This window comes from Pinus tabuliformis, chromosome 8 (genome assembly GCF_031772625.1).
Source record: "Pinus tabuliformis cultivar Carrire ecotype Pingquan chromosome 8, CPIR1, whole genome shotgun sequence".
NCBI classification, from domain to species: domain Eukaryota; kingdom Viridiplantae; phylum Streptophyta; class Pinopsida; order Pinales; family Pinaceae; genus Pinus; species Pinus tabuliformis.
Window position 1 is genome coordinate 1,325,181,306 of NC_142294.1, and position 24,829 is coordinate 1,325,206,134.

Genomic DNA, 24,829 nt, shown 5'->3' on the forward strand with positions numbered 1-24,829 from the left:
ATGTATTTTCTAATTTTATAAGTTATTTATATTGACTTCAATCATAGGACTATAAAATGAAAAGAATTGTTAATAAAAATAACATTATTATAGTATGAAAATTCAATGTATTTTCTAATTTTATGGGTTATTTATATTCATTTGGTTGAATTAGGGTTTGGACATTGTCATATCCAAAGACTATTGTAAATATTTTATTTACCACAAGTAAGAAAAAAAAAGGAATATTACCTGTTGTATAAATTTATATTTTTTTTTAAGTAAATGGTGATGAAAAGATGATTTCCTAGTAACAGGGATATCATGTAATTTTTGAGGAGAGAAGTTAATACATATAAAAAAAAATAGTTGCAAAACCCTAACTTCCTTTTCCCCCAACCGTGGAATGGTTTCCAGCAAAAGGAGGGGGAAGAGGGAAGAAAGATTGTGCTGTAGAGGACAGGCAGTAGGAAAAGGGGAGAGGGCTTAGCACGTCTCATGAGGATCAGATGGTAAGGGTGCAGAGTGCGTGAAACTAGCAAAGACTGTAGTCTTTGAGCAAGCTAGGGGGGAGACTAGTCTCGAAAGATAGTCTCATGGTTGGGTGGATGACTAGCTGCAGAGAGCAAAGGTGACCTTATCTCGGAACAGAAAAAGATAGTGCATTTACAGGAGGCGACACAGGTATGTGGCCCTGACTTGAAACAAAGAAAAAAAATGTTTAATTTCTGTAGGTTGCAGTTCTTTAGAGAAGTATGAAAGAGTACAAAAAAAGAAAGAAAAAGAAAATAGGGAGGCCAGGTAGTTCTCTATATAAATTATTATCCGGGTAGTAGTGGCAGTAAGTTGTCAAGAAGGGGGTCAAACTCAGAACTTTACAGTTAACCGTCTCTGTTTAGATAATTTTCTTTCCTCAGATTTGAAACTAAAACATGTTGGTAATTTGGGCATTAACAGTATTTGGTAAGGGTTTCCAGAATGAATTTGTTGTGAGGAATTAGACCACATGTAATAACCAGTTTCAAGCGACAGAGAATGAAAGAAAGTGAAACCCTTAGGAAGACAATGAAAATTAGGCCAGTCGCTCAAGGGAACAAAATGTGAATAACACTGTGCAATGCATAAACAGTCCTGAATATAGGAAAGTGTACAGAATCGAATAAAGACCGGTATTATTCTCTAGTGGCTTGCAACCTTTGGACTGAGCCTATTCTTTTTAAAAAGACACACACACACACACACACACACACCTATATATATATATATATATATATATATATATATATATATATATATATATATATATATATATATATATATATATATATATATATATATATATATAGATATATAAGTAGAAAAGCCATCGGTTGCCTTGTCGCGAGCTGTATCAACCATGAAAAAACCAATCTAAGCAGAGACTATTACAGGTTGTGATTTAGGGTGTTGTAAGAATGTTTTTCCCTGTAGAAGGTAGGGTCAGAAAACAGTATGGCATGGCAGGGGACCCGCACCATGAGCAATATCTAAACGGTGGAAAAATCCGAAAAAATATCTGGGTATTGAGCATGATGGAGCAAACAGGTTGGTTAGGGTTACTATCCTTCCGCCTTTAACTCTTCCAAATCATACAAAGTTAAGAACTTAGTAGCAAACAAGAGCTAATGAGAAAGGAGCTAAAAACTGTGATTGAGGTGTAGGGTTTGGACCCTTTCGACACGGAAAGATGCATGCATATGGAACAAGACCAACCATAAGTCAAATATATAGAACACTATATAAATTGTACATGTATTTTCATCTTAAACAAAGAGCATGACATAAGAAAACGTTTTGCGAGACCATGGATTACAAAAAAATATATATATATCTCATGTACAGAAAAGCCGCTGTGCGGTAATCCTTTTAACAAGCATAAACAAGGAGACTACCCTGTCCATAAAAGCAATAGATCTTCACAATAATTATAGTCCAGTAGGTAAGAGGATTAAAATGTTGTGAGCAAAATGAACACAGGTGTGTGTTAAAGTTTATATACAATCACATTGGTCCGAGTAGAGAAACTGTAGTCGGACGCCCAAACTCTAGTATCTAAATTACATAAGTCATTTCAATGGAAACTAGAGCCTGGAGGGGTCGAAAATACCCTCCACTCCCTTGTTCATCAAAATATGAAAGTGACCAGAAGGGTTACCCTTCTTTAAACATAAGAGAACCTCTAAAGCAAACAGACTAGGCCATAGCTGGTAGGTTTCCCCATACCTGGAACTCTGGAAAGGATGAAGGTGGGGTTTCCGTTAGTCGTATCTAGGCCATCGTGTGAGAGACAGGCACCCAGCCTGTAAGAGAGCAATCCACGCAACACAAGTTAGACAACGGTCGAAGTAACAGAAGCTGTAGTAAAAACTCAAAGAAATTATCCTCATTCTTGGCCAAATAAACTTACCCACTAAAGGAAAACTCCGGCAAACGAATGAACATCACTCATTTCTGTGCTGTAGAATGACTCCATTGCCAAACCAACCTGCAGATGCATGATACATGTGCAAAAACAAGAGTTCTTCAGTAAAACAAAGGAGAATATAGCCAAAAGGATGCAGAAGGAACTTGACTCTGTTCGTTTGATTACCTGAAGGGTTTGGTGAAGAATCCGTCGGCATTCGAGGAGGGTCTGCAAGTTGGGTTCTCTGGGACTAAATGCATGGGCTGAGCCAGAGCAGGCCCGAAGAGAGAATTTTCTAACCAAATGAGCCTGTCACCCAAAGAAACCGATAGATTAGGTCGGCAGCCCGTGAAAGTCTGCCATCATTGGATAGCAAGGGGCATTCTCCACCATAGATGAGGTGAGGAATACCATACAAGAGGAGCGATTGGATAGCCTATCGGCCTCGTACAACATGGAGCAGGGCATGAATTAATAAACACAGTAGCGGATAAGGAATGCCATGTAATGGCGAGTGGAAAATGAAAAGTTACCTCCTCACTGAATGCCACGTGGATAACATTCGTGATGCCATACAGAGATTTCAATATAATCTAAACAGTATATTAGCACATAAATCAAGTGATTGTCGTATGTTAAGTGGTATGCATCTAGTGACTTGGGGTGACTAACCATAGGCGAATGGTAAATATAATCCAAAAGGTAACCACGGGTATGTTTAAACCTTATATATAAACAAAAAAAATTATTACTTAGAAATGGAGGTATGACAAGTGGTATCAGAGCCAAGTTACAAAAACTATGGCCTCTAGGAATTGAAAACTGTCAACGGATTGTGTATATACAACTTATTTCATCTCTATTGCGTAATTAAAGAAATAGATAATGTGATAACTCTTCCACTGTTACTTGTCCTGTGGTAAGCACAGGAAAACAGAGGACTGACAATATGAGGAGAACAGACAGTGCGTCACACAGGTTTGTGGTAGGTAAGGGACCTACAAAGGGTCCTGGAAATAGCCCAAAATTATGGGTACATCTGGGAGAGGAGGCGCGCAATACCAATCTGGAAAATTTGGAGACAATACAAGAGTTGAAAAATGAAATGGCCCAATTGCGGGAAGATAATGCAAGGTTAACTATGGAACAGGAGAGGATCATAAAAAGCCTATCCGATAGAAAGAATTAGCAGCCACTAAATCCCAGTGCTGAGAAACAAAGAATGTCAGGAGAACAAAATCACCACACAGAACCTGAAGAGTCGGAAGGAAGGGAGGAGGAACGCCCGGATAATGCTTCTGAATAGCAGACATCCAAAAGGCAATGGATAGAGTTGCAAGGGAAATTCTGTAAAATCAAGCCACCACACTTTGACAGAGAACAGGAGGAAGCAACTGAGGCCTGGTTGATTAATATGAACAAATACTTCTAGCTATATGAATACGATCACAACCTCAAGGCACGATTGGCCATTTTCCAATTACAGGGAAAGGCCACCTTGTGGTGGGAAGAGGTTAAGATGGTAAGAGGAGTAAGCGAATAGAATATCACTTGGGAGAAATTTCAAAGATACTTTAAGGAAAGGTACCTGACTAAGCGCTTCTATGATGAGAAGGCAAGGGAATTTCATGACCTGCATTTGGGGCAGCAAACTATGGACGAATTTATCACTTGTTTTACTTCCTTACTCCATTATGTGCCCTATATATGGGAAGAAAAAGCTAAAGTACAGAGGTTTGTCAGTAGTTTACCCTTGAGTATGAGGGAAAGAATTGAATTTGACAACCCAAAGATGATGGATGAGGCTATACACAAAGCCTGAATTTGCTACCAGCAGAGAAAGCAGAAGGGAGAGATTCTGGGTAAGAGATGGGTCGATAATAAAAGAAACAAGCTGGCTGGAAGTACTAAAGGTAATCGCGATGGAGGTAACAAAGGATTCGCCAAAGGGAAAATCAGTAGAAACTCACAAAAGAATTCGCTCCGATTAAAGCCCCCCAATAAGTCCAGAACCAATGATCAACCTGGGAAAATAGACAACGAAGGGACAGCAAGGCCCCTAGTGCAATGTTGGGGCTGTGGTGGACTCCATTACGTGAAAAATTGTCCCCAGTGAAAAGGAGTTGAACAGGTTTCCTAGGTCTACGAAGCCTCTATAGTTGGCGATGTAGGACGGAGTCTGCCAAAGATTAATGCCGCTTTGGAAGATCGCCAGGCGGAGTACCAGCCGACCATGGTGGAATTTGAAGGTAAACTCTTAGACTTTGTTGTAACTATTTTAATTGACCTTGGTGCAACATTAAGTTATATTAGTCCTATAATTGTGGAGAATTATAAGTTGCAACCTATTAAGTTTAAAGACCCTTGGCTAGTTTAGTTGGCAACAGGGAAAAAAGATGGGTGATGGCTAAGGTCAAAAATTGCCCTTTAAAAATAGCAGGACAGTCAGTTACAACATATTTAAATGTGCTTCCTCTTGGCTCGTACAATATATTGATTGGTATGGACTGGTTAGAAAAACAATGGTCCATAATTAGTTGTAAAACCAAGACTATCAGTTATAAGGATGAGCTTGGAATAAAACAAGAGATGCAGGGGATTAAGCAGCTAGTGTAGATTTGGCCCATAACTGCCACACAGTTAGTGAAATGCATTAGAAAAGGATGTCAGATTTATGCCATCCAAGTGGGGTATGCCAATTCAAAAGATAAAACAACCACATTGGAGAATATTCCTATGATACAAGAATTTGCCGATGTGTTCCCGGAAGAGATTCCCGGACTGCCACCCAAAAGAGACATAGATTTTACCATCGAATTGGTGCCAGGAGTAGCCCCAATCTCTCAAGCACCCTACAAAATGAGCGTACCATAATTGAAGGAGTTGAAGATGCAATTACAGGAGCTGTTGGAAAAAAAGTACATTCGCCCTAGTGTGTCCCATTGGGGAGCCCCGGTATTGTTCGTTAAGAAAAAGGACGGGACCCTCCGCATGTGTATGGACTACCGTTAATTAAGCAAATTGACAATTAAAAACAAGTACCCCCTACCCCACATTGATGAACTGTTTAACTAGGTGAGAGGAGCAACAGTTTTCTCAAAGATTGATTTGTGATCAGGGTATCACCAAATCCGGATTAAAGAGGAAGGCATATCTAAGACAGCTTTTAGAACTTGGTATGGCCACTATTAGTTTGTGGTGTTACCCTTCAGGTTGACCAACGCCCCCGCCACCTTTATGTGTTTGATGAATAGTGTGTTTCATCAGTATTTGGATAATTTGTGCTGATCTTTATTAGCGATATATTGATTTGCTCTCGGACTATGGAGGAGCATCACGAGCACCTCAGGTTAGTATTACAAACTCTCTGAGAACACCAATTATACGCTAAGTTCAGTAAATGTGAATTCTTTAAAGAGCAGATACAATATTTGGGGCATATCATCACTAAAGATGGGATCGCAGTGGATCCTGAAAAGATAAGGACCATTATGGAATGGCCAGTACCCAAAGATGTGGCAGACATCCGATCTTTCATGGGATTGGTAGGCTATTACAGACGGTTTGTAGAGGGATTTTCAAAAGTAGCTTATCCAATCACATCCTTACAGAAAAAGGGAAGAACCTTCAGATGGACCCCTGAATGTCAAAGAAGTTTCGAACAACTCAAATACTTACTCACCACGGCACCCATTCTAAGTATAACTGATCATAGTAAATATTATGTGGTGTGCACTGATGCAAGTAAGGAAGAGATAGGAGGTGTGCTAATGCAGGAAGGAAAAGTGATAGCATAAAAATCAAGGAAGTTAAAATAGCATGAGCAGAAATATTCTGCTTACGATCTAGAGTTGGCAACTGTGATTCACGCCTTGAAAGTGTGGCGACATTACCTTATGGGAAGAAAATTTCTATTATTGACCGACCACCACAGTCTGACCAATTATTTTAGCCAAACCACTCTAAATGCAAGGCAAGCATGGTGGGTGGATTTCCTAAGCGGTTTTGATTTTGAGATCAAGCATTTAAAAGGGAAGGAGAATCGGGTGGTAGACGCTTTGATTCAGAAATTGCAATGCCTATACGAGATTTCTTGCAGTGAAGGGAAAAGCCCCTTCAGGGAGGTGATTAAAAAGGAAGCTGAACAAGATGCTATTTATCAACAAATAAAACAACAAGGTCAACAACCAACCAACAAAGAAAAGCAGCTGGATTATGCTTTGGATGCTGCTGGAATGTTGTATTATAAAGGAAGGTTGTATGTGCCCAATCAAAACAATATTAAAAATCTGATATTGGATGAGTATCATAAGAGTCATTACGCTGGATACCCAGGATATTAAAATATGATCACTGTACTTTGAAAAGAATATTATTGGCTGGGTATGAATAAAGATGTGATTGGTTACTTGGCATGATGTCTAGAATGTCATCAAATTAAGGCAGAACACCAACATCCTGCGGGGTTATTACAAACACTACCTATCCCCGAATGGAAGTGGGAAACCATCTCTATGGACTTTATAACAGGTTTGCCTAAATCAAAGAAAAATAATGACTCTATCATGGTGGTGGTGGACAAGCTAAGTAAGTCAACACATTTTATACTGGTGCAATCTACCTACAGAGCTGTGCAGATCGCCCATGTATTCATGCAAAATATATTTAAGCTGCATGGGTTACCAAAGACAATAATCTCAGACCATGATGTAAAATTTACATCGGTCTTTTGGAAAACATTGTTTGAAGAATTGGGAACTCAGCTGAACTTTAGCATGGCTTATCACCCTCAAACTAACGGGCAAACCGAACGGGTGAACCAGGTGGTGGAAGATATGTTAAGGGCATATGTGATGCAGCAACCAACCAAGTGGGAGGACTATCTACACTTGGTTAAGTTCGCATATAATAATGGCTACCACACATCATTGCTAATGAGCCATTTTGAAGTATTGTATGGGCGGAAGTGTCGCACCCCCTCGAGCTGGAGTGGACCGGAAGACAGATTGATGTTGGGTCCTGAAATTCTTAAGGAGATGGAGGAACTGGTTAAAAAGGTGCGTTCTAATCTGAAGGCAGCTCAAGATAGGCAAAAGAACTTCGCTAACTGGAAAAGGAGGTTTAAGGAGTATCAAGTCGATGATCATGTGTATGTGAGAATTCGAACAAAAAAGAGCACATTACAGTGGAGCGGGTGCGCTAAGTTGGCACCTCAATACTGTGGACCATTCCAGATCTTAGCAAGAATTGGGCTGGTGGCTTACTAGCTCACTCTGCCTAGTCACATATGAGTCTACAATGTCTTTCATGTCTCCGTGTTAAAAAAATATGTTTATGATCATAAACATGTGATTAATTGGCAGGATATTCAGGTGAGAATTATCTCTGATAGATCAATATAAATGTTTTCTCTTAAAAGAAAACTGACTTAGCATGTTTCATGTTGCAGGTAGAATCGGAAGGAGAAATCTGGGTCGAACCACTGAGCATACTCGACCAGAGAGAAGTCATGCTACGGAAGTGGGATATTACCCAAGTTAAAGTGCAGTGGCAGCACTTTGGGCCTGATGAGGCCACTTGGGAGGATGAAGAACTCATGAAACAGGCTTACCTAGGGCTGTTTATAACCGAAGGACACCAGGATGATGTCTAATTTCAGGAGGGGGAGATTTCATATCCCCAGACTATTGTAAATATTTTATTTACCACAGTTAAGAAAAAAAAAATATTACCTGTTGTATAAATTTATATATATATATATATATATATATATATATATATATATATATATTCAGTAAATGGAGATGAAAAGATGATTTCCTAGTAACAAGGATATCATGTAACTTCTGAGGAGAGAAGTTAATACATAAAAAAAAACAGTTGCAAAACCCTAACCGCCCTTTCCCCCAACCGTGGAATGGTTTCCAGGAAAAGGAGGGGGAAGAGGGAAGAAAGACTGTGCTGTAGAGGACAGGCAGTAGGAAAAGGGGAGAGGGCTTACCACGTCTGGTGAGGATCAGATGGTAAGGGCACAGAGCACATGCAACTAGCAAAGACTGTAGTCTTTGAGCAAGCTAGGGGGGAGACTGGTCTCGAAAGATAGTCTCATGGTCGGGTGGATGACTAGCTGCAGAGAGTAGAGGTGACCTTATCTCAGAACAGAAAAAGATAGTGCATTTACAGGAGGCAACACAGGTATGTGGCCTTGACTTGAAACAAAGAAAAAAAATGTTTAATTTCTGTAGGTTGCAGTTCTTTAGAGAAGTACGAAAGAGTACAAAAAAAGAAAGAAAAATAAAATAGGGAGGTCAAGTAGTTCTCTATATAGATTATTATCCGGGTAATAGTGGCAGTAAGTTATCAAGAAAGGGGTCAAACTCAGAACTTTACAGTTAACTGTCTCTATTTATATAATTTTCTTTCCTTGGATTTGAAATTAAAACATGTTGGTAATTTGGGTGTTAACAGTGTTTGGTAAGGGTTTCCAGAATGAATTTATTGTGAGGAATCAGACCACATGTAATAACCAGTTTCAAGCGACAGAGAATTAAAGAAAGTGAAACCCTTAGGAAGACAATGAAAATTAGGCCAACCACTCAAGGGAACATTAATAAACAAAATGTGAAAACACTGTGCAATGCATAGACAGACCCGAATATAGGAAAGTGTACAGAATCGAATAAAGACCAGTATTATTCTCCAGTGGCTTACAACCTTTGGATTGAGCCTATTCTTTTAAAAAAGACACACACACACACACACGCACACACACACACACACACACACACACACACACACACACACACACACACACACACATATATATATATATAGAAAGCGATCGGTTGCCTTGCCGCGAGCTGTATCAACCATGAAAAAAAAATCTAAGCAGAGACTATTACAAGTTGTGATTTAAGGTGATGTAAGAATGTTTTTCCCTGTAGAAGGTAGGGTTAGAAAATAGTATGGCGTGGTAGGGGACCTGCACCACGAGAAATATCTAAATAGTGGAAAAACCCAAAAGAAAATCTGGGTATTGAGCATGATGGAGCAAATAGGTTGGGTAGGGTTACTATCCTTCCGCATTTAACTCTTCCACATCATACAAAGTTAAGAACTTAGTAGCAAATAGGAGCTAATGAGAAAGAAGCTAAAAACTGTGATTGAGGTGCAGGGTTCGGACCCTCTCGACACGGAAAGATGCATGCATATGGAACAAGACCAACCACAAGTCAAATATATAGAACACTATATAAACTGTACATGTATTTGCATCTTAAACAAAGAGCGTGACATAAGAAAACGCTGTGCAAGACCATGGATTATATATATATATATATATATATATATATATATATATATATATATATATATATATATATATATATATATATATATATATATATATATATATATATATATATATATATCTCCTGTACAGAAAAGCCACGGTGCGGTAATCTTTTTAACAAGCATAAACAAGGAGACTACCCTGTCCATAAAAGCAATAGATCTTCACAATAATTACAGTCCAGTAGGCAAGAGGATTAACATGCCATGAGCAAAATGAACACAGGTGTGCGTTAAAGTTTATATACAATCACAATGGTCTGAGCAGAGAAACTGTAGTCGGACGCCCAAACTCTAGTATCTAAATTACATAAGTCATTTCAATGGAAACTGGAGCCTGGAGGGGTCGAAAATACCCTCCACTCCCTTGTTCATCAAAATATGAAAGTGACCAGAAGGGTTACCCTTCTTTAAACATAAGAGAACCTCTGAAGCAAACAGACTAGGCCACGACCAGTAGGTTTCCCCATACCTGGAACTCTGGACAGGATGAAGGTGGGGTTTCCCTTAGTCGTGTCTAGGCCACCGTGTGAGGGACAGGCACCCAACCTGTAAGAGAGCAACCCACACAACACAAGTTAGACAATGGTGGAAGTAATGCAAGCTGCAGTAAAAATTCAAAGAAATTATCCTCGTTCTTGGCCAAAGAAACTTACCCACTAAAGGAAAACTCTGGCCAACGAATGAACATCACTCGTTTCTGTGCTATAGAATGCCTCCATTGCCGAACCAACCTGCAAATGCATGATACATGTGCAAAAACAAGAATTCTTCAGTAAAATGGAGCGTATAGCCAAAAGGATGCAGAAGGAACATGACTCTGTTCGTTTGATTACCTGAAGGGTTTGGTGACGAATCCATCGGCATTCAAGCAGGGTCTGCAAGTTGGGCTCTCTGGGACTGAATGCATGGGCTGAGCCAGAGCAGGCCTGCAGAGAGAATTGCCTAACCAAATGAGCCCATCACCCAAAGCAATCGATAGATTAGGTTGGCAGCCCGCGAAATTCTGCCACCGTTGGATAGCAAGGGGCGTTCTCCACCGTAGATGAGGTGAGGAATACCATGCAAGATGAGAGATTGGACAGCCTGCCGGCCTCGTACAGCACGGAGCAGGGCAGGAATTAATACACACGGTAGCGGATAAGGAATGCCATGTAATGGCGAGAGGAAAACGAAAAGTTACCTCCTGACTGAATGCCACGTGGATAACATGCGTGAAGCCATACAGAGATTTCAATAAAATCTAAACAGTATATCAACACATAAATCAAACCATTGCCGTATGTTAAGTGGTATGCATCTAGTGACATGAGGTGACTAACCATAGGCGAATGGTAAATATAATCCAAAAGGTAACCACGGGTACGTTTAAACCTTATATATAAACAAAAAAAATTATTACTTAGAAATGGAGGTATGACAGACATGAGAAATCACAATTTCAATGCGTTTTCTAACTTTGAGGCTTATTTCTATTGACTTGACTTAATTGGGGTTAGAAAATAAGAAATTTTTGTTGATAAAAAGAAGATCATCATATTATGAAATTTCAATGTATTTTCTAATTTTATGGATTATTTGTATTCTCTTGATTTAAGTGAAGCTAGAAAATGAGAAATTTTGTTGATAAAAAGAACGTCATCATATCATGGAATTTCAATGTATTTTCTAACTTTATGAGTTGGATTGGGAGAATGAGAGAAGAATAAATATGTTGATAGAGATAGAATTTGTTGGCCAATTATGATAAAAGAGAAATGTTTGATTCCATTTGGAAAATAGGGAGACTAAAAAAATAAGTAGAGAATTTTTCCATATTTTATTATAAAAATAGTTGTATTAATTAATAAAGCATGTGAGATATTTGTATTGACTTGACTTAGGTGGGGCTAAGAAATTAGATTTTTTTTTATTATAAAGAGAACATTATCATATTGTTATTTGTATTGATTGGACATAAGTAAGGCTAAGAAATGAGAATTTATGTGGATAAAGAAAGCATTGCCGTATCATGAAATTTCAATGTATTTTCTAATTTCACCAGTAGAGTGGGAGAGTGAGAGAAAAATAAAGATGCTAATAGAGGTAAATTTTGTAAGACAGTTATACATAAAGATAAATTTTTTATTTCTCTTGGAAAATAAAAAATTAAGATTTTTTTAGATAATTTGTTAAAAACTTAGTTATATTAATTAATACACTTCTACAACTCTATTTCAAGAAGTTTCTCACTAGGAAAAAAATAAAAATAAAAATAAAATATTTTAAATTTACAATACTTTTTCTTAAAATTTATATAAATTTTTTATTTTACGAATTTCTTTTTGTTAACCGTTGATTCTTATATCAAATAAATAAATGTATATTTTAAGAGTTAAAATTATCTATTTTACAAATATTTAAATCAATTTTCAAATTTATTTTTTATTTTTTATTTTATTTTAATAACACTTTAAAATATAAGTTATATTAAATAAATATAAATATAATTTTTTTAAGTTTTAAAACTTTTAAATAAGAAATAAGAAATAATTAGTTAATTAATTAATTATATTAATATATATTAAGTATAATCTAATTTAGAAAAGACAACAAATTTTCACGTCATATACCACATTCGCGGGATAATCTAACACACCTACACATCTATCCATTTCAAGCCTGAATTTTTCTAGTTCTATTTCTTTGGAAATATTCTGTCTACCCCTCTCGTCTCTAATTCTTAGTCTTGATTTTACCATGTTGACCGAATTAGGTCTTTACGACATCAGACTCAGTAATGTACCTCAAGGGATTGCCAACTTGGCCAAACTAAACTATTTATATTTGTCTTCAAATATGCTCACGGATAACATTTTTGTAACCGTGGCTAGTTTGAACAAATCAAGCACTTTACCTATTAATGAGAATACGTTAAGTGGTAATACTCCTATAACCCTCCAAAATTTGAATTAATTATCATATATATTTCTTGGGGTTAACCGTTTGAGAGGGACAATTCTAAGTTTTATAGGAAAATGCTTTTTACTCACTTATCTAAATTTGGCTTTAAATAAATTAATTGGCCAAATTTATGAAGCTATTACAAATTTAAGAAAACTTGAATCTAATGATGATCAATAGGAATACAAGTGATAACAAACAAATAATACATGCATCGAATTACAAAAACAAAATATTCAGCAAACGCCCATATAAAAGCTGCAAATGGAGAACTTCTGAGCCATTTTATTATATTTATGCAAGTCAAATACAATAGATGATGGAATGGTGCAGCTAGGCTTGTCTAAAATGATAATAAGGACCAAGCCCAGGTAGGAAAATGGCTGAGCTAAAGGCTGCCTAGCTGTTGCACCAATCTGCACTGAGCTGCCCAAAAACCACTGCTTTGTTGAAGTTCGAATGGATGGAAGGTGCATTGAAATTGCTGATAAAACTTTATGCTTTTAAACCCGGACTTCTTGGCCAAAACCCACAAAAACCCAGAAATGGTTTGGCCCAATTTGGACTTCCCGAAATCGACCCCCAAAGGTACTATTCAATCCCTAGCAATTCTACACTGCCTGCTGCAAATATATGACTTAAAACCCCACCTCTATTGCTCAGAAAATTATGAAACTTTAGATTTGGGATCCCTGTCAAAAACCTAGAAAAACCCAGAAGGGAATTTCTCTGGTTTTGACTTTGGATTTTCGGCCTCCTTGGAGCCTGTCCCCAACTACTACAACGAAATTCAACTTGCAGGAAATAGCTTTCCAAGCCCTCTGAAGATACCCCTAGAACATTGGGTCCACCTGTACTGAATAAATCCTTGCTTCCCGAATGACCCTTCGTCCGGATGACTGCACTCCCAACACCACGAGTTTGCTGTGACAGTGGCCTCTGCGCTGGTCTAGCTGGCTGCTACTCCAGCAGAGTTGCCCTTTCTACGCTGCCTCCTCAACTCCTGACTCTCCCAACAAGTTGTGAATCCCTTTGTTGGTCTATTCCCAACTCTCCCAACAAGTTGTGAATCCTCCTTGCTAATTTCTAACCCTTCCTACCTATTCTCTGCCTACCCAGGAATACGCAGTTCCTCCTTGTGCTGATGACTGAAGTGTGTGACTGTACTAGACTCCTTGGAAACTCCTGTGTAACAACCTCCCTAGGGTGGGCATGGATGGTCCCTTGAAGAAGAGGTTGAATCTTCCTTGCGAAAGACTCATGTCTAAACAGTCGGTAGACTTGCTAAACAACAGAGCGTACAAAATGAATTTGTTTGTCAAAATAATCAGAATGCTCGAAAATGAGAGCTCCATCCCCTTTTATCACCTTGGGCTCCCTTAGCCTCTTATGGGCCCCTCCTTCCACTAACTCTAATTCCCTCCAACGTCCTCCTTGGCCAAATTCAAATTATGCATGGGTGGCCTCCACATTCCACTAGCTGCCAAAAATAATTCGAACTGCCTATAGTTCCTAAGTTTCTTTGTGTGGGATTCTCCTCTTAAAACAAAATTGCTGCCAAAATTCTGTAGCAGCACCCTATTACAAATGGGTTTGAGAAGGGACATGGCAGTCCTCCCCTCCCAAATGTTGCTTGCCCATAAGCAACCTCAAAGTTGGGTGTTCCAATATTGGCTCTCCCTCCTAGGTGGCATCCTCATCCGGCAAGTTCTTCCAACACCCCAAAAATCACTTGTCCTCAAGCAATTCCTAAACGAGCATCCTCTCTAATTGTTGCTCCCCACTGTCACTGTAACATGTGCTAGGGTCCCATATGTGCCACTGAATCGTCCCTGGCCTCAACATTTTCCTAATATGGAAGAATCTTTCAATACCAGGATCCTAGGCCATCCTGTCCAACATGAAGCTCCCCTCGCTCCACTCACTATCCTGCCCGGTGCAAGTACCAAAAGTCCCTTGCTCCATCAGTAACTCGCTAAATCCAAATGGAAGATCTGTATGATCTCCCCCTGCAGTATCTGGCGCATCCCTAAAGGTTATTGAGCTGTGAGGGGTTGTGACGCCCCAGTTCCTTGCTAGTCTCGGAGTGGTGCCACCATGTTGATGCTACGCTACTCGGACTATGTCATACTCCCCATCATGCGCAGACAGTATCCTACTCTCCTGGAGCTCGATGGTGGAATACTGAAAGATGCGAGGCACATCCTTCCTGGGCATCTCCATGGCACCAAGGCCTACCCATCCAAATCTAACTCTGAACCTATGCAGCAATAGAGAATGTCTTCCTCCCCATATGATGAAACCCTCTGTGAACCCCCATGTGTCATCCCAAGAACATACTATATCACTCTCTGCCATGACTCCGCTCATCATGAAAGATCTATCGATCAACTGAATCCCTGCATACCATAGGCAGACTTTTGCGTCATAGCCCTGACAACCAATGGAATCCCTTTGTCCCTCATCTATAGTCCATGCATGCCACCCATATATAGGCTCCATACATCATGAAATAATATGAGGCATGCTAAACTATTTGGTGCCTGCCACTGTGTAGTACTGATGACCACTAGAAACCACGTGTGCCAAATAGCTACCCCCTGAATGAAACCAATAGATGGGTATCTGATATGCACAATCGACTTAGTGTATGTGGATCCATCCTGCTCCTGCCAACCATTGCCACTGGTTCAGCTACCCACCCCTGTAGAATATGTCGATACAATGTCAGGATCCCAGATACATGATGGACAACTATCTCAGTCGCATATGGTACCCTCTGCTCATGCATGGTCCAGACATGCCCTGTGGAAAGAGTGAAACATGTCTCCCCCATGACTAGCTCCCTAAGTATAAGATCAGTGATGAATGATATGCCATCCCTATCGGTTATCACCTCATCCATCGACCTGTGGCTGTCAACTTGCACAATGACTCGATGGCCCCGCTGAGAAGTCTCCCCTCTATCGCACCAAGTGTCATCCAGATATCTTGGGTGAGCTCCCCACCCCCTGCTGCTCGTGCCCAAAGTGTCAAAGGACAACAACCAGATCACCCATTCTTGTAAGTGACGTAGAAGAGGGTCAGAGGTGTGAGTCCCCTCGGATACCATCATGTATTGCTCATCTGTGTCCCCATTGATCCTGGGTGAACTACACCCAAAGGTATGCCTGGTATCTCCGTCCATGAGTGTCCCTAGAGGCAGCACTCCAAGACCTTTTTGTGCAACACCATACGCCTCTACATATCACTGATCATCCCAGTACTCCTGGACATGCCACTGTACACCGCAGCCTACCCCTGTACACTGTGGGATACCCTTGACTGTAGCTATGCCATATTGTATCATCCTACTTCCTACCTGTGTCACAGCACCTATCACTCCCCGCATGTACTCACGACGATGTGAGGCACTCCCACTCCGCAATGTAGTGCAACACACTTGAACACACCACCATGCATCTCCATGCCCACCTGTAGACCACTTCTCAACGCTATATGCTCCCACACATCCTTGGATATGATGGCCTAGAGCTATTTCTGTACATGTCAGGCCACACCCGATCAATATCATCACCTCCACCATCGCATCATTATCCCTGTCGATGAATGGATCTTCCCTCCAAATCCCCCTGAGGGATCCAAGAAGTTACTCTCCCTATGTGTCAGCATTGATGCCCTCTGCATCCTCTATGCCCTGCATAAAAGTGAAGAACCCCCAGCTCCATGCAAGGCATCGTCTGGTGGCCTGCCAATGCCACCTCCTTCAACAAATTCCTACCAGAGTATGTTTATCACCTAGTGATCATGTGTACAAATTCCATACCAAGAAAACCAAAAGAGTTTGTCCATAAACTGGTCGACCACTAGTGCTGACTGAGACTGCCCTAGTGAAAGTGCATGCTCAACTGCACCATCCCAATTGTAGTCAACCAACATACATGGGAAATGATAGGTAGTCCCTCCAGATCCCAATGCCAGTCGGGGCTTCCAGCATCCTGAGTGCCTGGAAACTCCTATTGAGCTCCACTTGGGTCCACTACCATCTCCATAGTCCACTCCACCAGGTACTAACTCAGAATATCTCACACCCAACCCTAACAGAGGGATCAAATGCATGAAATTCCACACATAGAACAACCCCACAATGAGGGTGTTGCACCCTGTGCAACTCTGGTCATCTCGTCTCGCTATCCTGGTCAATACATACAATCTGACTAGGTAGCTCTGTCTCCCTCTGTCCAATGGGCCATGGTAACCTAACAGTGCTACCAGCCTCATCTATGTATGTTCGAAGAGAGCTGCTCTCACGCTCCAATGTGCACTCTAGCTACACTAGTAGGGAATCCAACTTCTCCCCAACGTGAGTCAATTTGGTCGTGGACTCGACACAAACTACTCTCATGCCCTCCAACTCCTCGTTCTGTTACAGAATCACCTCTCACACTAACGCAGACTTCCTTTTTAATGCTCGAAGGTCGGCCTGAAACTGATGGAACTGTCGTGGGCATCTATCACCTATAAACTCAGTCACGGCTCCAGATACCTCAGCAACTATTGGTATCTTGTCCAGGGATGGCACCCCCTCAAGAAATGGTTTTATGTGAGTAGGCTCTATCCTCTCCACCAGGGTGTCAACTGGGGCTATCAAAGAGGTCTCTAATAAAGGTGACTCCTGCACCACACCAGGTATATCGATGTTCTCCTCACCATCCTTAGGCTCCTAATATCTAAATCCAGGTCTCCTCCAGCAAAAGCGCCCCTTGGTCTCACCCTCTAATCGTCTTTGTCTTGTCTGCTCCTTTTTAGGAGATCTCATGCCCTGATCTGGTCGAATTTCGCCACACGATGCAGATGGCTGCACCCCCACGACCTTCTCACCTCTAACGTCTTTGTTGTAAGGGTGAGGATGGGTTTGGTCTGTTACCCTCCTCAACTAGGCCAGCCTCTCATCGTCCCAAGGAATTCTACCCCAAAATTTTTGCATACTCAATTTCCCTTGAGCCATGGGTTTGTCTTTGGTTTCACCCGTCACTGTGCACTCATACCTAAAGCTTCCATGATCTTCTGGATAATTTCTCATAGGTAGGTCAAGATTATGCTCTGATACCATTGTAATGACCCTTAATAGGAATACAACTGATAACAAGAAAATAATACATGCAACAAATTACAAAAACAAAATATATAGTGAACACCCATATAAAAGCTGTAAATGGAGAACTTCTGAGCCATTTTATTATATTTAAGCAATTCAAATATAATAGATGATGGAATGGTGCACCTGCGTTTGTCTAAAAGGACAAGTAGGGGACCAAACCTAGGTAGGAAAATGGTTGAGCTGAAGGCTGTCGAGCTACTGCACCAATCTGCACTGTGCTGCCCAGAAACTATTGCTTTGCTGAAGTTCAAATGGATGGAAGGTGCACTGAAACTACCCAAAAATTTATATGATTTTAACCCCAAACTCCTTGGCCAAAACCCAAAAAACCCAGAAATTGTTTGGCCCGATTTGGACTTCCCAAAATTGACCCCCAAAGGTACTATTCAATCCCGAGCAATTCTACACTACCTATTGCAAAGATACAACTTAAAACCCTACCTCTGTTGCTCAGAAAATTATGAAACTTTAGATTTTGGATCCTTGTCAAAAACTCAGGAAAACCCAGAAGGGAATTTCTCTGGTTTTGACTTTGGATTTTCAGCCTCCTTGGAGCCTCTCCCTAGCTGCTACAGCCAAATTCGACTTGCAGGAAATAGCTTGCCAAGCCCTCTGAAAATACCCCTAGAAAACTGGGTCCACCTACACTTACTAACTCCTTGCTTCCCAGATGACCCTTGGTCTGGATGACTGCTTTCACAGCACCACGAGTTTGCTGCTACAGTGGCCTCTGTGTTGACTGTTGCTCTGGTCTAGCTGGCTACTACTCCAGCAGCGTTGCCCTTTCTACGTTGTCTCCTCAACTCTCGTCTTTCCCAAAAAGCTGTGAAACCCTTTGTTGGTCTATTCCTGACTCTCCCAGCAAGGTGTGAATCCCCCTCGTTGATTTCTAACCCTTCCTACTTGTTCTCTACCTGCCAAAGAATACGTAGTTCCTCCCTGCGCTGATGACTGAAGTGTCTGACTGTACCAGACTCCCTAAAAACTCCTATGTAACAGCCTCCATAGGCCGGGCACGGATGGTCCCCCGAAGAAGAGGTTGAATCTTCCTCGCGGAAGACTCGTGGCTAAACAACCAGTAGACTCGTTGAACAGTAGACAGTACAAAATTAGTTTGTTTGTCAGAATAACAAGGATGCTCAAAAATGAGAGCTCCATCCCCTTTTATCACCTTGGGCTCCCTTAGCCTCTTTTGGGCCCCTCCTTCCACTTCAAATTCGCTCCAACGTCCTCCTTGGCCAAATTCAAATTATGAATGGGTGGCCTCCACATTACACTAGCTACCAAAAATAATTTGAACTGCCTATAGTTCCTAAGTTTCTGCATGTGGGGTTCTCCTCTTAAACCAAAATTGCTGCCAAAATTGTGTAGTAGCACCGTGTTACAAATGGGTTTGAGAAGGGACATGACATTGAATGCCTTATCTTCGATAACAATTATTTGACATGGGTAATTCCAAGTACAATAGGAAATTTAAGAAAAATTGAATACCTTTTACTTTCTCACAATAGTTTGACCGGCCTAATTCCATGTACAATAGGAAATTTAAGAAAACTTAAATACCTTTTACTCTCAAACAATAGGTTGACAAGGTAATTCCAAATACAATAGGAAAAATTCAATCATTGGAATATTTAATTTTGTATTCAAACAAATTGACTGATCGAATTCCATATAGCTTAGGTCAATTAAAAGCCCTTTGTATACTTTACATATATAATAATAGCTTTTTCAGGAGTATTCATAACAATATCAATGGTTTAATTTCACTTCAAGAATTAGATCTATCACAAAACAAATTAGAGGTATCCATTACTATTGATGGCATCTATAATTGGACTTATTTAATTGTTTTCTCTGCTTATTTTAACAACTTTACTCGGACTTTGCCCTCATCATTAGCCAATTGCACCAAACTTTTGGTGCTAAATTTAAGACACAATGGGTTTAGAGGTGTGCTTCCTCCCTCGCAAATTTTGGTGACTTGCAAGTTCTAAATATTGGTTATAATAACCTTGAAGGTACTATTCCTCACTGGATTACAAGTCTCTCCAAGTTGTTTGTGTTGGATTTATCTCACAATAAATTTAGTGGAGAAATAGCATGTGATCTTGATAGAATCAAGGGATTTGCAATAAACAAATATTCACAAGGGTTCAAGTATGAATATGAAATGGAAAGGGACATAAAAGGGATCAAGTATAGTATTCCATATGTGTGGAAAACAAACAAGACATTTGATTTGTCTATGAATCATCTTACTAGAGAAATCCCTATAAGCATAGCAAGTTTGAATAACTTGCGATTGTTAAATTTATATTGGAATCAATTGGAAGGGAAAATATGCATAGGTCTTGGTGACATATCTACTCTAGAAGAGTTGAACTTGGCCAAAAATAAATTATATGGAGAAATTCCTCAAGAACTCTATAAATTATCACTATTAGCTTCTCTAAATATTTCATCTAATAAGCTATGTGGGCCAATCCCAACAGGGACATAATTTTATAGTCTTACTGTGACTTCATTTCAGAATAATAAGTGCTTATGTGGGCTTTCTCTACCACCATGCAAGCAAAATGTGAATTCAAATAAAATAGTGACAAGAGACAACGGTAGTGGCAATAATGTTAAGATAAGATGGTTGAGATATGTAAATGAAGAAATATATTTGACAACATTAGGGATGGTAGTGTGGATTGGATTTGTGGGAGTTGTTTCTATGTTCATTTTTTGGCATAGAGCAAGGTGTTGGGTAATGGGGTTGTCTCCCAACAACACACAAAGACCAGTTTAAAGATTGTATCAATTCCCTACATATATTAGTGATACTTATCTATATACATTAATGTCTTAGGTTATATAATATTGTTTGTTGGTATAATATTTGAATGTCACTTGTTTTGAGGCCCTAAACGACGTTTTTTTTGGAAAATAGGAAAATCGATAACCTTTGTAGAGGGTTTGCAGTCGAAAGTTGTAGTCCTCGGATATATATTTCTAACGATGTATCATACACATCAAACAAAGATCGTATTCCAAAGTTATGGCCCCAGGAAGTTCATGTACCAATTTACCCCAACATGCCGAGTGACTTTTGGCGCTTCATCTCCTAGGGTTAGGTTTTTGGGTGTTTAAGTTTTTATATTATTTCTCAATAATAAATAGGCCTTGGAGGCTCATTGTAACACTGTTCAGAAGGCATGTAGCTGCCACATCTCTTCTTAGAGATAAGCTACAATCACCTGAGCTAGCTTATTTTCATTCAACATGTAAACAATATTGAATACTTTGTTATTAATGAATTGAAGTTATATTTTTCATTGTATCTTTATGTTCCTCTTTATATATGTATTTCATTTCATTCATTCATAAAATCCACATCACCCAAATATTTTTCAACAATGAACCCATCTTCCATCAAGATCTCGCCTTCATATTTCTTTCGCATGCAACTTGAGGGATTGGAAAATCGATTTACCATCTCCATTGTAATTTTCTTTGTTAAGATCAACAAAACTTACCTCTTTAGTTTGTTTCATTTTAGCATGGTCATTATCATTGATCACTACTCAAACAAGCTCACATTTCCATACCATGCACATTTGTACAATCTTCCCAACATTTCAAGAATATGCTAGATATGTTTGCTATTGTGAGAGTGCCTAGCAAAGGAATATTTAGATATTATATTGTGTTGGGTTTCAACTATATTTTCTTTTAAAAAAATTCCTATTTGGCCAATGTAGGTTATTCCACAAGAACTTGGAGTTTGATAAACCCCAAGGCAGGCATTCGATGAGAGTGGTCCTTAACACAAGAATAATTGTTAAAGGGTGGTGTGAGGTTTAAAGATAGTCTTAATGTTCTTTTTTGTAAGGGCTTTTGAGATGCGAACAATGATCACTTGGGTGTAAGGAAGGTTGACTTTGGCTATGGGGTTGGACAAAGGTTTGGAGGTTTTGGGGTTGATAGATGAATATAAGGCCCTTTTTATTTGAAATTTTTTGTAGCCATTAGATAAGAAGGCTTTAGTTAAATGGGCATTTCCTTTTTCAAAAATTTTTGTTGCAGAATTTTAAATGGCCCTAGTGGCTAAGGTGTTAAGGATGATAGATTTTTGTATTGGGTGATGGTGAGAGTTGGGATGAAGGTATCTCTCTATAAATATTTTTTGAATTATCAAATGTTTCACACATACTTCACATTTTTCTAAAAGTAAAAACACATAGTATGAATTTGAATTTAGAAAGCCTACATTCTCAAATATTATTAATGTCTAATTTCTTCTTTATTTTTAAATAAAAAATTAAATATATAAATCAATTTTCACAATTATATATATATATATATGTTTTTAAGTAATATTTAGAATTTATATTTTCTTTTTAATTATACACAATTGTTTCAAAGTTATAAATATTAATATTATACTATATATTAAGTATACTAGAAATATTTTTTTAATTAATGGGTAATTTTTTAATTAAAAAAATAAATATGTAAATGATATTTTCATCATTAATTTTTTTATTTTATTGATGTTAATAATTTTTTTCCCTTAATAGTATTTTAAAAATTATAAATATTAGTATTATATTATAAAAATATAAATAAATAATCATATTATTAAACTCCATTATATTTCCTTTTAAAAACTACGAAGAAAAGATAAAAAGAGAAAAAATGAAAAATAGTGATGGAATTGGAAAAGTTAAGAAAATTACAAAAACAAAGAAATCAGAAATATTCATATTTTTTGTATTCGATATAAAAGAAAATAAATCAATGGAAATTTTCATTAATAAAAAGGAAAACTATTATACATATTTTAATTGACTTAAATGGGGTTAAGAAATGGGGAATCCTATGGATAAAGAGATTCTTATGTAAAGATTATATGGGTTATTTGTATTGATTGGACTTTAAGTGAGGTTAGAAAATGAGAAATCTTGTTGATAAAGAGAATATTATTATATTATGGAATTTTAATGTGTTTTTTAATTTTATGAGTTATTTATATTGATTTGATTTAAGTGGGGTTAGAAAATAAGATATTTTATTGATAAAAAGAATATCATAATATTATGAAATTTCAATGTATTTTCTAAATTTATGGATTATTTGTATTCACTTGTTTCAAGTAAGGCTCGAATATGAGAAACCACAATTTTAATGTGCTTTCTAATTTTAAGGGTTATTTGTATTGACTTGACTTAAGTGGGGCTAGAAAATTAGAAATTTTGTTGATAAAAAGAACATCATCATATTATGAAATTTCAATGTATTTTCTAATTTTATGGGTTATTTGTATTCACTTGATTTAAGTGGAGTTAGAAAATGAGAAATTTTGTTGATAAAGAGAATGTCATCATATCATGGATTTTCAATGTATTTTCTAACTTTTTGAGTTGGATTGAGATAATGAGAGAAGAATAAAGATGTTTATAGAGATAGAAATTGTTGGACAATCATGATGAAAGAGAAATGTTTGATTCCATTTGGAAAATATGGAGATTAAAAAAATAAGTAGAGAAATTTTCCATATTTTATTAGAAACTTAGTTGTATTAATTAATAAAGCACATGAGCTATTTGTATTGACTTGACTTAGATGGGCTAAGAAATTGGATTTTTTTTTATAAAGAAAATATTACCATATTGTGAAGCTTCAATCATATGAGTTATTTGTATTGATTTGACATAAGTGAGGCCAAGAAACGGAAAATTCTATGGATAAAGAAAACATTCCAGTATCATGATATTTCAATGTATTTTCTAATTTCATGAGTCGGAGTGGGAAAATGAGAGAAAACTAAAAATGTTAATAGGGGTAAATTTTGTAAGACAATTGTACATAAAGTTAATTTTGTTATTCTCTTGGAAAATAAGGAAGCTAAAAATATAAATTGAGAATTTTTTTGGAATATTTGTTATAAACTTAATTATACGAATTACTACACTTCTACAACCCTATTTCAAGAGGTTTCTCATTATGAAAAAAAGAAAAAATAAAAGAAATATTTTAAATTTACAATATTTTTACTTAAAGTTTATATAAAATTTTAAATTTACTAATAAATTAATCTTAAAGAATTTTTTTGTTAACACTTAATTTTTTTATTGAATAAATAAATATACATTTTAAGAGTTAAAATTATCTATTTTATAAATATTTAAATTAATTTTAAATTTTAATTATTATTTTTTATTCTAATAATTTTTTAAAATATAAAATATAAGTTATATTAAAATAAATATAAATATAGTTATTTTAATTCTCGGGAAAAATCACATTTTTAAATTAAAAATACAAAAAATTAGTCAATTAATTAATTATATTAATATATATTAGGTATAGTTTAACATATATAAGGCAACAAGTTCTCAGGTAATATATCACATTGGCTAGGTAATTTGACACACTTTACACATCTATCCATTTCAAGCTTGAATATTTTCGGTTCTATTCCTTTTGAAATATTTCTACCCCTCTCCTCTCTAATTCTCAGTCTTTATCTCAGAGGGAGCATGCCTACAACCATTACCAATTTGACCATGTTTACAGAATTAGGTCTTTACAACATCAAAGTCACTAATGTACCTCAAGAGATTGCCAACTTGACCAAACTAACCTATTTAGATTTGTCTTCAACTATGTTCATGGACAACATTTTTGTAATTGTGGCCAATTTGAACAAATTAACCACTTGAAGTCTTAATGATAATAGGTTAAGTGGTAATTATCCTATAACCCCCTAAAATTTGAATCAATTATCTTATTTATTTATTGCGGGTACTCATTTACTTAAATTTGGCTTTAAATAAATTAATTGCTCAAATTCCTGAAGCCATTACCAATTTATAAAAAAATGAATTCATTATCCTCGATAACAATTATTTGACATGACCCCGGATGCGGGTGTCGAGTCGAGAAGTACAGGCACGCCACAT